The sequence below is a fragment of the Notamacropus eugenii genome, chromosome X (assembly GCF_028372415.1).
Source record: "Notamacropus eugenii isolate mMacEug1 chromosome X, mMacEug1.pri_v2, whole genome shotgun sequence".
Taxonomy (NCBI): Eukaryota; Metazoa; Chordata; class Mammalia; order Diprotodontia; family Macropodidae; genus Notamacropus; species Notamacropus eugenii.
The window spans coordinates 76,367,367-76,382,354 of NC_092879.1; the positions used below are offsets into that span (position 1 = coordinate 76,367,367).

The 14,988-nt window shown below is 41.9% G+C and overlaps 1 long non-coding RNA gene across 2 annotated transcripts; it reads left to right on the forward strand.

Moving 5' to 3' along the window:
• Window positions 1-1,777: 1,777 nt before the first annotated feature.
• Window positions 1,778-14,952, forward strand: LOC140516024 (uncharacterized). Of its 2 annotated transcripts, XR_011971245.1 has the most exons (3): window positions 1,778-5,267; window positions 5,696-12,882; window positions 14,559-14,952. It is a non-coding gene; the product is annotated as an uncharacterized lncRNA (long non-coding RNA). The 2 variants fall into 2 exon arrangements; XR_011971244.1 differs by having other exon boundaries at window positions 1,778-12,882.
• Window positions 14,953-14,988: the final 36 nt, after the last annotated feature.

Here is a 14,988-nt window from a genome sequence, read left to right on the forward strand (position 1 = left end):
GGCAGGATGATGACACTGAAGTTTTCTTCCTGAATTCTCAGGTCCTTTGTCACTCAAGTTTTCTCCTCCAGATGCCCCACTGTGTGGAGGGGGATGAGGATACCGTGCAGTATCAGGTAACCTTCCCTTCTCTCACAGTGGAACATTTTGGACTCTTCTACTGGACCCAATCTGAAGAGGGACCTTGGGCCGGGCACACTTGGACTCCTCGTCATGTTGCTGTAAGTTCTAGTCTTTGAGAGTTGAGCCAGTGAGAAGTTAAGTGACTTCCCTTGTTACACAAATGTCAAAATATGTATCGGAGGTAGGACTTAAAGCCATGTCAGTGGGACTACAAAGCTGAGTCTCTGTCTGTCCTGCTGTTTGCTAGCTTAGACAAAGAAGACAGAAATGGAAGGGCCCTTGGAATATCAAGTATCACTGGTAGAAGGAACTTTAAAATACTGAATGTCAGAGCTGGGAGGGCCCTGAAATAGAAAATGTGAGAGTCTGAGGGTATTTTAAGAACACAAAATAGACTGCTGAAGCCAGAAAGAACATTAGCCCATAGTACAAAGAAGGGTAGTTCTTGGAACAGGTGCATTAGAGTAGAAAGCAGAGAGTGTCAGGGAGCCCAAAGGAGTGGGTGAATTTAGAATGCCATATCAGGAACTGAGACAGGAATGAGAGGCTTCTAAAAACACTACATGGAGGGTCACAGCTGGAAGGACCTTAGGATGGAAAGCACAGAATGTCAGAGAGAAGACAAAGGGAAAACAATTGCAGACCCAGACCCGAGGCAGGCGTATAGCAGCTCCATCTCTGTAATAGCCATAGGGCAGGGGTGAGTGGCAGTTCTTTGGCCACCTTATGACCCGCCTACCACTGGCCAGCCTCAACTCCTTACTAAACAGGTTTTCCTACTTTCCCTTTTTCCTTGCTCTCATTCTGTGACTTCCTGGTATCTGAGAGTGTAAGGGGAGGGGAGGGGGCTGAGGTTTTTTCAGGTTGTTTCTTGCCTCTCCCAGTAGAGCACTCAGGCTCCTGGTACTGTCTCCCACTGAGTATGGACCTTGCACACCAGCCTAGTCCTTGGCAGGGGAGCACTGGGAGAGTTGATAGCCTCGTTCAATCTTTAAGTGACTGATCGATTGTCACAGAGTGGCTGTGTCCAAGTGACCTCAGACTGTGCAGCAGCAGCAGCAGGTCATCCAACCACTGGCAACTCTGTCAGGAGGCAGAATTCCCTGGGCCATCACCACACTTGGATTTTCCACCCAACCTTTGCATTTCCTCTACCCTCACCCTTTCTCCTCCAGATGCCCTGCCGTGTGGAGGGGTGAGGGTACCGTGCATTACCAGGTAACCCTCCCTTCTTTCACAGTGGAGCATCTAGGAAGCTTCTACTGGACCCAGCCTGAGGAGGGACCCTGGACCTGAGCACACCTGGACACTCCACATCACTGTAAGTTACCATCTTGGACAGTTGCCTGGGTCACACTAACCTGAGTCAGAGAGACTTCAAAACATGCTTCTCTTCACTCTGCAAGGAACGTGAGGGGGCAAACTGACAGTGCCAGTGGCACTTGGAATATAGAGTGTCACTGCCAAAAGGAATCTGAACACACCTGATGTCAGTTCTGGGGGGGCCGTGAACTACCTGAAAGGTAGAATTTGAAAGATGTGAAGATACAGAATAGAGAGTTGCAGAAGCAGAAGGGATCTGAGATCATAGAACAGGGTAAGTCAGTGTTGGAAGGGAGGTACATGAGACCAGAACTGGCAGCCATAAGCACTACAGAACTCCCAAGTTTAAATGTAATTGGGAAAGTACAATATAACATGGATAATGGTAATTTGTAGTTTTCTAAGTCAATATGCTGGCTGCAGGGAAAGCTATTTGATTCTGATGCCATTGCCTTAGACTGTGAAGCAGAGAGTGTTAGAACCCAAAGGGATCATAGAACTTAAAACTGTTCCAGCTGGGGGTGAGGGACCTTAGAATCAGAGAACCCAGAGTATTGGAAGTGTAAGGGACTTTAGAACATGTATCACAGAGTGACCCAGAGTGCCAGAGCAGGGAATGAGAAGCTTTAAAGAAAATAGCACAGAGGACCTTAGGACATAAAGCACAGAATGTGCAGATCTGGAAGGAGGGATGCTAGAAATGAAACTGGAAATTCTAGCAGTTATATGTCTTAAGGAACCCTGGAGCTAAATCTGAGTGGAGTGTCTGGGTTGAAGTCAAGGATCTTCCTTGGGAGGCCCTTGATGCTCATTTGGGGGCCTCGAGCTGTGCAGAGTCAGTGCATGCCTGGCTACTCTCTGGAGATAGCCTCTCATCCCATTCTTGTTTGTAGGTTTCCCCTGTCCCTTGAATTTCCCTGCTCAGGCACTTTCTCCTCCAGGTGTCTGGCAGTGTAGAGAGTGGTGAGGATGCTGTGCTCTATCAAGTAATTCACCCTTCTCTCACTAACTGGCACCTTGGGCTCTTCTTCAACCCCAGCCTGAGTATGGAGCAGGAACCCTAGACCTTTAGCACATCTGTAGCTGCATGCCTCCTCTGTCCCCTGGCTGTAAGTGACAGTTATGGAGAGTGACCTGGGCCACTCAGAGGTTTGACTTTTCCATTCACAATTGCTAAATGTTGGTGACAGGACTTAAAGCAAGGTCTGGCTGACCCTGTTTGGGTCTCTGTGTACAAGGCAGGGCTGGCTTGGGAACTTTGGTGGAATAAAAGATGTCCAAGTTAGACAACGTCTTAGAACAGAGATCAGAGCCAGAGAGGAACCTAGAAGGAGGAGTCATTGATTGGGTTGGTAGGGCTTTGAACATAGAAAGATGGTAAAACATAGGTAGAACACAGGGCTTCTAGCTGAGAAACAGGAGCCTTAAGACATAAACTACAAGTAGCAGTGCTTAAAGGATGAACATGACAATACAGACAACTGTTTCTGAGCTGGGAGGGTAAAAAATGGGCAAAATCGCTTTCACAGCTAGAATGCTAAGAATGCAGGCCCTTAGAACACAATGCAGAGATCGGCACATCTCCTGAAGCAAGGTCAGAAAACAAAGCATTGAATGTCAGAGCCAAGGCCTAAGCTTCCCAAGGATTGGGGGGTGAAGGTAGGAAGGTTAGAACATAAACAAGATTCCCATTTCTCAGGAGTGAGTTTTAGCACAGAGGACACAATGTCAGAGCAAAAACAGAATTGCACCTGTCCGTTGCATCAAGCTGGCAGATGACCTTTTCCTTTTTATGGCTAAATTTGAGGAGATTATCATACTTCCATTCCTTTCCTCTCACATTCCTTAACTCTGTAGTCTGCCTTCTCTCATCATTCACCCCAAACTCCCCTCTCCAAAGTCCCCAGTGATATCCCCGTTGCCCAGTCGAATGGCCTTGGTTCAGGCATCATCCTTCTTGACCCTCTTCTCCTTGATGCTGTCATCCCCACTGGCGGCTTACCTTGTCCTTCTCAGTCTCCTATGCTGCTAATGGTGACTGCCAGGATAGTCTCTCTAGACTCGATCTGATGTACTCCTGTGGTTTCAGTGATCATCTCCGTGCTGATGACTCTCACATTTACTGAATCAGTCCCAGTCTCTCTCCTGACCTCCAGATTTGGCAAGTCCAACTGCCTTTTGGACATCTCAAACTGAATATACCAAGCTAAACTCATCCCCTCACCCACACCCTCCTCCCTGCTGAGCACAGAATGACATCTGTAATTCTCAGGGGCACTGCCCCACTCTCAGTCATCCAGGCTCACAACTGGTGTCATTCTCAACTCCTCTCACTCCTTATAGTCAGTCATTTGCCAAGTTCTGTCCATTTGACCTTCATAAGATTTCCCATCTACACCCCTTTGTCTCCTCAGGCACTGCTGCACCTCATTCTTAAGAGTATTACCATGGCATTGTGGCCGGTCTCCTGGCCACAAGCTTCTCCCCACTCCAGTTCATCTTCCGGTCTTCAACTGTCAAATGAATGTTCTATATTGCAGATTTGATCATCTGACACCTGTCTCACCCCAATTCAATAAACTTAGCTGGTTCCTTATAGCCTCCAGGATCAAATAGGAAATGTGTGTGACAGTCAAAGTTGGTTACGTTATGGTCCCTTCTCCTCCTCCTAGTCTTCCTCTCTCTTCCTCCCATCTCGTACTTGGTGATCTGGTGATGTCGGCCTCCTTGCATGCCTCCCACAAGATGTTCTCTAGTCAAACTCTGTGCATTTGCCCTCGCTGTTCCTCACTGCCAGAATGTTCTCCCTCCTCATCTTTCTCCTGGTTTCTTTCAGTTCCCAGCTACAACTGCCTCTTGTACAAGAAGCCTTTCATGATGCCCCAGAATGCTAGGCCATTCCTGCTATTGATTAGTTCCAAGTTAGTCTGTATTGTATGTTTTTTTCCCCGTCAGATTGTATGTGCTTCAAGGGCAAGGGCTTTCTTTGGTCTGCCTTTCTGTCCCCAGAGCTTAGCAAAGTGCCAGGCGCAGAGTAGGCACTTAATTAATACATATTGCCCAACTGAATGATTTAGAACATGCATGGTGAAGAAAGAGGGCTCTTGGAACAAGAAACCCAGAGGGATCAGAGCCTAAAGGAGGGGCTTGGAAGGCATAAAAGAACTTAGATGGCTCAGCACAGACTGCCAGAGTTAGCAGAGAAGAAATGAGGGTCCCAGCTCAGAATGCAGAGAATGGAGGGTGCCAGGGGTGCACACAGAGTCAGAGCTGCCAAGGTAAGGCCTGGGGACAGAGTGTGTGGACTGGCAGAGCCAGAAGGAATGCTGGAAGATGGACCACAGGAAGCAGCAGGGGAGGGTGTTGGAGCATGCAACTCCACAGAAGTCATTATAGGGAAGGGTCCTAGAACATGGAGCCTGGGGAAGGCCTGAGACTTGGTAGGGGAGGGGGTCAGGTCAGAGGCCATGGGCCCTTCTCATCCTCTCTTGGGCTGTGCAGCAGCAGCAGCAGCAGCAACAGCAGCAGCAGCAGCAGCAGCAGGAGGTCCTCCCAGCACTGAGAACCCTTCGTTCTGAGACAAGATTTCCTGTTCAGTCACCAGACTGAACTTGTCAGCCTGCCCTGCCTTGGTGCCTGCAGTTTCTCCTCCAGGTGTCCCACTGTGAAGAGGGGAGTGAGGATACTGTGTACTATCAGGTAACCTTTCCTACTCTCACTGTGGGGCATCTCGGACCCCTCTCCTGAACCCCACCTGAGGATGGACCCGGACCCTGGACCCTGAGTGCACCTGGACTCTGCTCTGGCCCCATCAAATTGCTGTAAGTTACAATCTTTGACAGTTGCCTGGGACTTGGATCCCTGCCATCCCCACACTGATGATTCTCAGATCTGTCTCCCTTGCCCACATCTCACTGCTGACTTGCAATCTCGCCTCTTCACCTGCCTTTCAGACATCTTGTACTGGATATCCAATAGACATTTTGAAATTCAACATGTCCAAAGCTAAACCCATGATCGTTCTCCCTAAACCATGCCCTCGCCTCACCTTCCCTGTTGCTGTAGGAGGCAGCACCATTCTCCCAAGTCTAAGCTTCTGACCTAGGAATCATCCTGGACTCCTTACTCTCTCACCATCCCCCTCTATCCAACTCCCCATCCAATAGGTTATCATAAGCTGTCAGTTTCACCTTTGTAACATTTCCTGAATATGTACCTTCCCCTCCTTTTGACACTCCCATTACCCTAGGCCCTCAGCACCTTATGCCTGGACTACTATAACACCCTGACTGTGAATACGCCTGCCTCAAGTCTCTCCCCTCACCAATCCATCCTCCATTCAGTCACCAGAGTGATTTTCCTACAAGGCAAGTGTGTTCATGTCAGGTCTTCTACTCAATAAACTTTAGTGACTCTCTGTTGCCTTCAGGGTCAAACAGAAAATCCTCTACTTATCATTCAAAGTTCTTCCTAACTAACCTCCCCCCCCAAACCCAAATATTCCAGTCTTTGCTATCACAAAAACTACTGCTATTAACATTTTGGTATATCAATGACCTCCTTGGAGTATAAGCCTAGTAAGAAAATCTCTGGGTCAAAGGGTATGGATATTTTAGTCACCTTATTTCCATAATTCCAAATTGCTTTCCAAAATGGTTGTGCCAATTGACAGCTCTACCAACAATACACTGGTTTTCCAGTAACCTTCCTATAACCCCTCCAACATTGATTATTACCATCTTTTGTCATCTTTGCCAATTTCCTAGCTAGGAATTGAAACCTCAAGGTTGTTTTGGTTTATATTATTAGTGACATATATTTATGTGATTGTTAGCAGTTTACAGTTCTTTTGAGAATAGTTTGTTCATATCCTTTGACTAATTGGGAATTGGGAAATGGCTTCTGGTCATACACATATATACATATATATGTGTACATGTGTGTGTTCTATTTGTATATGTTGCAAACCAAACCCTTTAAATATGATATTTAATGTTAAGGTCACTGATCTATTTAGATGTATTGTGGGATATGGTATAAGGTGTTGCTCCAAGACTAATTTCTACCAGAGTGCTTTGCAGTTTTCCCAGTTGTTTGTAATTATATAGGAAATTCTACATTATAGAGTTCCATTGTTTCTGATTCTCCATTTTCTAGTCTGTTCCATTAATATGCTTCTCTGTTTTTCAACAAATACCAGATGGTTTTGATGATGGATGCTTTATAATGTATCTATCCACAGTATACTGTATAATGAATAAATTTATAATGTCTGAGGCCTGGAAGAGATATTCTTCCTTCATCCCTCCCTTATTAATTCCCTGGATATCCTAGAGATTTTATTTTTTCCAAATATATTTTGTCAAATTTTATGAAGTGTCCTTTCGAAAATTTGACTGATATAGCATTAAAAGTGTAAATAAGTTTTTGTAGTATTATAATTTTTACTATATATGGCATGACCCTAGCATGAACACTGCATGTTCCTCTAGTCATTTAAGTTGTTCTTTAGAGCTGTAATGTGCATTTTGCAATTTATGGGAAAGCTGAACTTCCAAACTTAACTCAAAATATCAATGGTGATACAAAATGAAATACATTACAGGATAGAATCAATTTGATTTTGGCAGTTTTTTACAATTGTTGCATTCTTTTGACAGCATTTTATTTAAAAATTGTAATTGAGATTCCTTAATAACATTGATCTATAGTTCTCCATCTGTGTTTTGTCCTACCCTTATTTAAATATTATGACTATGTTTGTCTCATAAAACGAATCTGGTAAGGTGTTTTCTTTCTCAATTTTTGTAGTATTGGTACTAATTGTTCTTTAGATATCTGCCAAAATTTTCTTGTGAATCTATCAAGACCAGGGGGTTTTTTTCCCTTTGGAATATCCTTTGCAGCTAGTTCTAGTTCTTTTTTTTTTTGAAATTGCGTTACTGTCTCCATGTAGTGTTCAGTTAATTTGGATGTTTTATATTTTGGAATGTCTTCCTCCATTTTTGGTGTATTCTCAGTTTTGTTAGCATATGAATGTGTAATAGGTAATAATTTTTATTTTTTCTGGTTTTGTGATTTCACTTTGCTAATTTGCTATTTTGTATTTATTTCATTTTCTGCCTTCTTAATCAGATTAGATAAAATTTAATGAACTTTTTATCTTTTCCCACAAAATAGCTTTTAATTTTATCATTTTTATAGGTTTTCATTGCCAGTTTATTTTTACATTTATTTTAAGTTTACTTGTTGGATTTCTAATTTTTAAATGAATATTCAGTTTACTAATCCTCTATTTTTCGTTAATGTATCTTTATAGGGAAATTATTATTTCCTGAGGACTACTTTAGTTGCATCCCAGAAATTGTGGTATAATGTTTAATCATTATAACTTTCTGTTACATGATTATTTCTATGATTTGTTCTTTAACGCACTTGTTACTTAGGATTTCATTGTTAATTTTTCATTTGGGTCTGTGCCTTTTGTTTGTGCTTCCTGGGTTGATTAATATTTTTCTTGAGTTATGATCTATAAAGGGAGTTTTTTTAAAAAAAAAACTGCTTTTGCCTTTTTACTAGAATAAAGTCAATTTTTGTAACAGTTCCATGTGGTACTGGGAGAAATACATATATTCTTTAGCAGTTCCCTTCAGAAGACTGACATTTCTATTGATAAAATCCTATCTATTTCTGCTGTTGAACCATTTAACGACACCAAGAGCTTTGGTGCTGGGAACTGGCTTTTCCCAGTCTTTAGTAGCTGGGCTGGCTGAGGAGACATAAAATGTCTCAACCTTCTCATTTTACAAGTGAGGAAACTGAGGGCCAGAGAGGTGAAATGATGTATCCAAAATCACAAAGGAACTAAATTGTAACTGTCAGTGCTGTGATTTGCCTCCAAAATTCACTCTCCTACTCTACTCTGAGTTATTTTGAATGGAATTTATCTTAAGACCATTGGATTAAAATTCTACCAACAAGTCAGCTAAGGAGGGATAGTAAACACTAAAGAATGGGATGCAGAAGACACAAAGTACAATAATTCTAATGAAGAAGAAAAATAAGTTTTATGAAGATATACAGGGAGTGCATTCACCAATTTTTTCGAGCTACAGACAGAAAATGGAAGTGAAGGAAGGAAGCAGGCAGGCTGAGTTGGGGTATGAGCTTTTTAGAATAAAGTCAGCAGTGCTTAGAGCTCAGATTGAGAAAAGCTGTTTTTGAAGAAAGATTTGGGGGGAAGAGGAGGCCCAAAACAAGCATAGACTCAACAGCAGGGAGAAGGCAGAGGCCTGGAAGTGATCAGACACCTCAGTAAAGATCTAAGTGAGAACATAGCTGCTCTTTAATTCATGTCACTTAAGTCAAATTAAGGTCTTAACTGTTTAAATGCAGTTAATTAAATTAACTGCTTAAATGCTGCTAGTGATATCCGAAAGATTGGGGAGAACAGGAGAAGGGTAAATGTCCCAGTTTTGAAAAAAGGGAAGAGAATAGATTGAGCAAACTTTGGCCAGTGAGTTTGACTTCATTCCTAGGAGAATTCTAAATTCCTCAACCCCAAGATTTGGTTAGTGAACATCTAGGAAATCAATGCTTCATCAAGAACAGGTCCTGCCAGACTTATTTCTTTTCTGGAGGGTGTGGGGCAGGGAGGGGGGGAGGACAGCACTTTTTTGCACATATTGATATAATCATGTATTTTTGTTGTTTCTGTGCTTGATTGTGCTCATTGTTTTCCTAATGACCCCCCCTCCTGTCCCTGGTACAAATCCAGCTTAGAGTCAGTAATTTTTTCTACGGTTATAGCCACAGTCACTTTGCTCAGATTTTATTTAAGGCTTTTGCAACAATATTCGTTAGTGAGATTACTGGTCTATAGTTCTTGTATTTCCTTTTCTTTCTCCCTGGTTTTGGTATCGAGACAGTATTTGTCAGTGAAAAAAATGTTTAGTAGAATGACATCTTTCTCCATGATAGAGAACAATTTTGTACTACAAGTATTAATTGCTTCTTTAAACATTTCATTGAATTCACTTAAAAAATCACTTGGCCAAGGGTTTCTTCCCCAAGATGATTTCTGATTTTCTAAACCCCTTAAGATTGTTTAATATCTCCATTTCTTGTTTTGTCCATGTGGGTATTTTATATTTGTAGTTCCAAAGAATTTCTACTTTGTAGATTGTTAATTCACCTTATTTACTTTTATTTTGGCGAGTTGATTTTCTTCTTATTTTTATTATTTCCTTTGTGTTTGTTCTAGGATGGTTTGCTTCTGTTGATTTTTATTCCATGCTTAATTCTTTTAACCTCTTTGTTCCATTTTGTCTCTGTATGTTTTCCAGAAATGTGGTTGCTCCTCTGAGGACTGCATTAGTTGTGTTTTCCCAATGTGGGTGTGCTGCCTTATCCTCTTTCACATAGCTATTCATTGTTTCTGTCGTTTGTTCTTTGACCCCACTCGTTGCTCAGATTATTGCTTAGTCTACTTCCAGGTCTGTGTTGAATGCTTGTGTTTTTATTTTTATTTTATGAGTTCATTAAGAATGTGTTTAATACTTCTACCTTTTTTTACGTCCAAGCACACAACTGGTTTTGTAAAGGTACTCCGACACTTACTAGCTGTGTGACCCTGGGCAAGTCACTTCACCCTGTTTGCCTCAGTTTCCTCATCTGTCAAATGAACTGGCGAAGGAAATGGCAAACCACTCTAGCATCTTTGCCAAGAAAACCCCAAATGGGGTCACAAAAAGTCAGACATACCTGAAGAACTACTAAATAACAACAAAAGTACTATGTGAAATGTTGAAAAATACGCTATTTTTCCATTTTTATATAATTTTTGCACATATTCCCTTGTAATTAGTGCTTATGCTAATTTGAACCACGTCCCTCCTTCTTTCTGGTTTTCTGCCCCATCTCAAGTTCTTTGAATTGTCATTAATCATGCTTTCATTAAGTTTTCCTTTTCTCAGCCCAGATAAGAGTTATGGTTCCGGATCCTTCCTGTTCCCCTCTTAACTTGAGAAATGTTAACCTGTGACTTCCTGCAGTCCAGTCTCTCATTGCGGGCTCTACTTCCACATTCTTTCTGTATACCTCAGATGACACGGAACACCCCTGACAGACAGAAGTTGTGCTCTTGGTGCCGTTGCAGACCCTGCCCATTCAGTCCATGAGGGGGACTGTGTGTCCTGTGTGTGTGAACCAGAACTGGTCTGTGCCCTGCATTTTTTTACTTGCCTAGCCTTTTTATTTTTAGTTTATTTTTATTTTTCAAGTAACAGTTTTTAAAATTAATATGTTCCTCCAACTACCTCTTCCCCCACTGAGCAAATTAAAAAACAAATTTCTCCCTACTAAAAAAAAAAATCTCACCTTCCATACCTACAGTCCTTCCAACAAAGTCCACATTAGCCATGTCTGAAAATGTGTGTTGTTTTCTGCATTTTAAGTTCATGATCTCTGGCAAGAGGTAAGGAATATGTTTCATCTTCATTTTTTTGGAATTGTGGTTTGTGACTGAGTTATCAAGAGTTCTAAAGTCTTTCGAAGTTCCTCCTCTCTATAATGCATCATTGTACAAATGGTTCTCCTAATTCTCCTCTCTGCATCAATTCAGAAATGCCTTCCCAATTCCTTCCATTTCATCGTTACTTGCGACACAATTCTGTTACATTCATATATTCCAATTTGTTTAGCTACTTCTCTGGTAGGAGAAATGCTTTAGCCTTCAGCTTGGGGCTACCACAAAAAGAGCTGTCAGAATTATTGGGGCCCTAGAACCTTTTCTGTTTCTATACTACTTGCCTATCCTAAGACTTGGGCATTCTAGAGCTTAAATCCTAGGACTTGGATGCTGGGAGTTCCCTTTTCCCTTTTTTAATATCGTTGGGATACAGACCTACTGGTGGTATTACTGGGCCAAAGGGGTATGAACAACCTTATAGCCCTTTGGGCATAATTTCAAATTGCTTTCCAAAAAGGCTGGATCAGTTCATAATTCCACCTGTTGGTGGACTTGTTGTCTGTTGGGGTTAGGATTTGAGTTGGGCTGAAAGGAAGCCAAGGAGGTCAGCAGTCAGACAAGAGGAGAGAGCATTCCAGGACTGGGGACAGGCAGGAGATCAGTGTCCTTGCATCAAGGAGTACATAATAGCGAATAAGGTATAAGAAGACTGGAAAGGTAGGAGGGAGCTAGGTTAAGAAAGGCTCTGAATGCCAAACAATGCATTTTGTATTTGCTCCTGGAGGCAACAGGGATTTGTGTATCTCACATTCTCCCTACTTTCATCCTGACAAAGTGTCTTTTCATCTGTATAACTAGCAAATTCTCACCTCTTTTTTTTTTTAACCTAAGGATGTGGGAACATTGATTGTAATCCATGGCAAGTTTCTTCTTCTTCCTTTCTTAACCCCTTAAACCCTAACCCTTTTGCCACAATTCTGGCCTACTTGGTTCCTTGGTAGCTAAAAACTTTCTCTTGGCTCCCTGAAATAGTGTTTTTTTTGATGCTACAATTCTGATTTAACCACCACACTCTGGTAATTGAAATGTGGGAGAGCAGCTTGGACCTCGGCCTACCTCCCCTGAACTTGTTCACTTTCTCTGTTTACTGGTGGGTGGAGATTAGATGACTGGTTTTTAGACTTTTGATCTCCTGTCTTTTTGCCAAAGCTAGAATTTCTAGAATGACTTCATAATAATGGAATGGAGGAAAAGGGATAGCTTTGCTTTATTGATCTGTTTACTAAAATATATTGCAGTGTTGCCACTGCCACCAATACTCACAAGGCTCTTTATCTGTTTTTTTTCTGAAGCTTCTGTAGTGATGTGATGGTGTGGTTTTTGTTATCTTTGGTGCTTATACGATTATGCTTATGATTTTCCTAATGTTCACTAACCATCTTTCTGAATCTAACCTAGTCATGGTGAATCATTCTCTAGATAGATTGCTCCACAAGGATTTATTTACAGACTTTGCGTACTGATGCAAAGTTCCTTAGTGAGGTAGGTTGATGTTGTTTTTCTTTGTACACTCTGTAGCTATCTCAGTACAACATCCAGGATGTTATATATCATGGAGCAGTGGAAAGAGTGCAAGTTTAGGGGCTCTGCTACTTTTGATCTGTGTGACCTTGGACAAGTCACTCAACCTCTCTGAGCCTCAGTTCCTAATTCATAAAATGAGGGAATTCAACCAGATAACCTGAAAGGTCCCCCTTTCAGTGCTACATCTATGATAACATATTTTCTAACGTTGTGCTTCTATGCCTGTAATGTTCTCCCTTTTCAACTTCATCTCATAGAATCTTGGGCTTCCTTCAAGATTGAGCTCAAATTGTGGTTGTGCATGTGCAACTTCATCCATGAGAAGTGGCAGCAGAACAGTGCTTTATAATAAGTAACTCACAAACACACTTCTGATCTTCAAGGTAAAGTCCCATATTTATTGCTCATCTTCTAGTACAGTAGGAGCTGTAGGCTGGCCTAGCTTTGGGCCCACCGAGGCAATGACTATTCTTGTAGTATTTTTGTATGTCTTTACTATTTAACATTTATTAGGTTTCTTTTTTTTTAACATGTTACTGACAGTGTTTGAGTACTGTAGTCCCAACCACCTCTTCCCCATAAACCTTTTGGTTTTATTGTGCATTTTTTGCATAGTGCAGTAATTTTAGGAATGCTTATCACATTGTATAGCCAGTGACTTTATTAAAATACTGTATCCCCCATTAGAATTTAAGCTGCTTGAGACCAGGGATTGTTTTTACTGTTTCTGTGTATTCACCCCTCTTCTCCCCTTTCCTCTCTTCTCCTCCACTCTTTCCTCAAGGAGTGGAGGAGAAAGGAGAGGGGGGGAAGGGAGGTTATCTCTAAAGGTCAGAGGTCTTATGAGGTCTTTTAAGAGCTCTTCTCTGTCTCTTCTTCTCTTCTCCCCCCTTCCCTCTTTTCTCTAAGAGGGAAGGGGGGGGAAGAGAAAGGAGAGTCTCCTCCCTCATGGCTCAGAGAGCTCCTCTAGCTTCCCCTCTTCTAAATGGATACCAACCTTTTTTGCCCACGGTGGTGGTCCTTCCTCTTTCCCATCAACAGCCCTGAAGGGTCATGGTGTGAATCTAGGTCCAGTGCCCAGTCCCAGAGTGCAGCCACGGTCCCCAAAGCGTCCTGCTCTCTTTGAAGAATGGCACTGGATCACCATATGCTTCACTATGTGTGTTCCTCCTCAGGGTCCTGCTGGCTCTCCCACTCCCTACAATCAGAACATGTAGGTGTTGTTAAGCCCAGTCAAAGACTAAGTGAACATACCGATCCCAAAACCCAATGTTTGTATAAGGTTTGTCTTCGATATCCTTGCCTAATCTGCCTTCTTTGTGTACTGGGACTGTGGGATTCCCAGTAGGTCAGTCATCGTTAGAAATGTAAAGTGACTTATTCAGGAAACCCGAAGACCAGCAAATCTTGAAGAAGCCAATGTCCCCAATCTACTTAAACAGGTCACATAACAGTAACTGTGGCTACAGAAGACCAGGCACTGGATCAAAAAGAAGGAGAACATGTGTCAGAAGAAAGCATCCAACAGGGTAGCCTGTTCAAAGGAACTTAAAGAGGATAAAATCTCAGATCCCAAAATGTTTTAAGAAAATATTTTAATTCAACATCTTTTTTTTCTACAGGAACTGGTAGAAGTGATCTCTTTGGCAATAGAAATTGAAAAGGGAAATCTAGTAACTAAAGTAACTTCAACCAAAGTATTTACTACTATAACAATACCTTGCAAGGTGTTCCTTGCTTTTTACCAGTTTGCCAAAGATATCACGATTTCTGTAAAGTGAATGCGAATTTCCGACTGACTTCTATTTTAAAAGTGGACATGTATTTTTATGGGGGGGGGGGGGAGGAATCTTGGTAAGGAAGGAACAGTCTCTCTTCCTAGCATTTGATCTTTCTTTTTCAACAACTGCAGTCCTTTGTAATTCCCAGTCCTTTAGAGTGCTGGAGTTAGTGTCAGAGAGCCTATGTTCAAATGCCAGCTCTGGCTAAATTTATCATCCATGCAACTCTGGTCAAAATGACTCTCACCTCTCTGTGTTTGTCTCTTTGTCTCTACAAGGAGGAGACTGGACTAGATGTTCCTTCTCTGAAGATGCTTCGAGCTCTACTGATGTGTGATTCCTTCACTCTCCACCAACACACCAGAAACTTCCCCAGAAGAAGAAGCTGAAACTCAGGAACCAGTATTAATATTTGCTGGAAATGAATTTCTTTGATTTGGAATACTGTTGCATGTATTTGTTAATAATTTGCAGGTCTTTTGAGAACTATTCAAATCCTTGCCCACTTATTCCTTTGGAGAGTGGCTTTGGATCTTACGTAATTTATCTTGAATACCAGACCTTTGTCAGTGGTGTTTGACATAAAGACTTCTTTTCCTCCCATGGACTATTTTTGTATGTTTATATCATATCTATCCATCTCTTCTTTGTTTGATTAAAAATTGACTCCTAGCCTTTGCTGTACAAGGTACCTTACTTGGCTCTCCT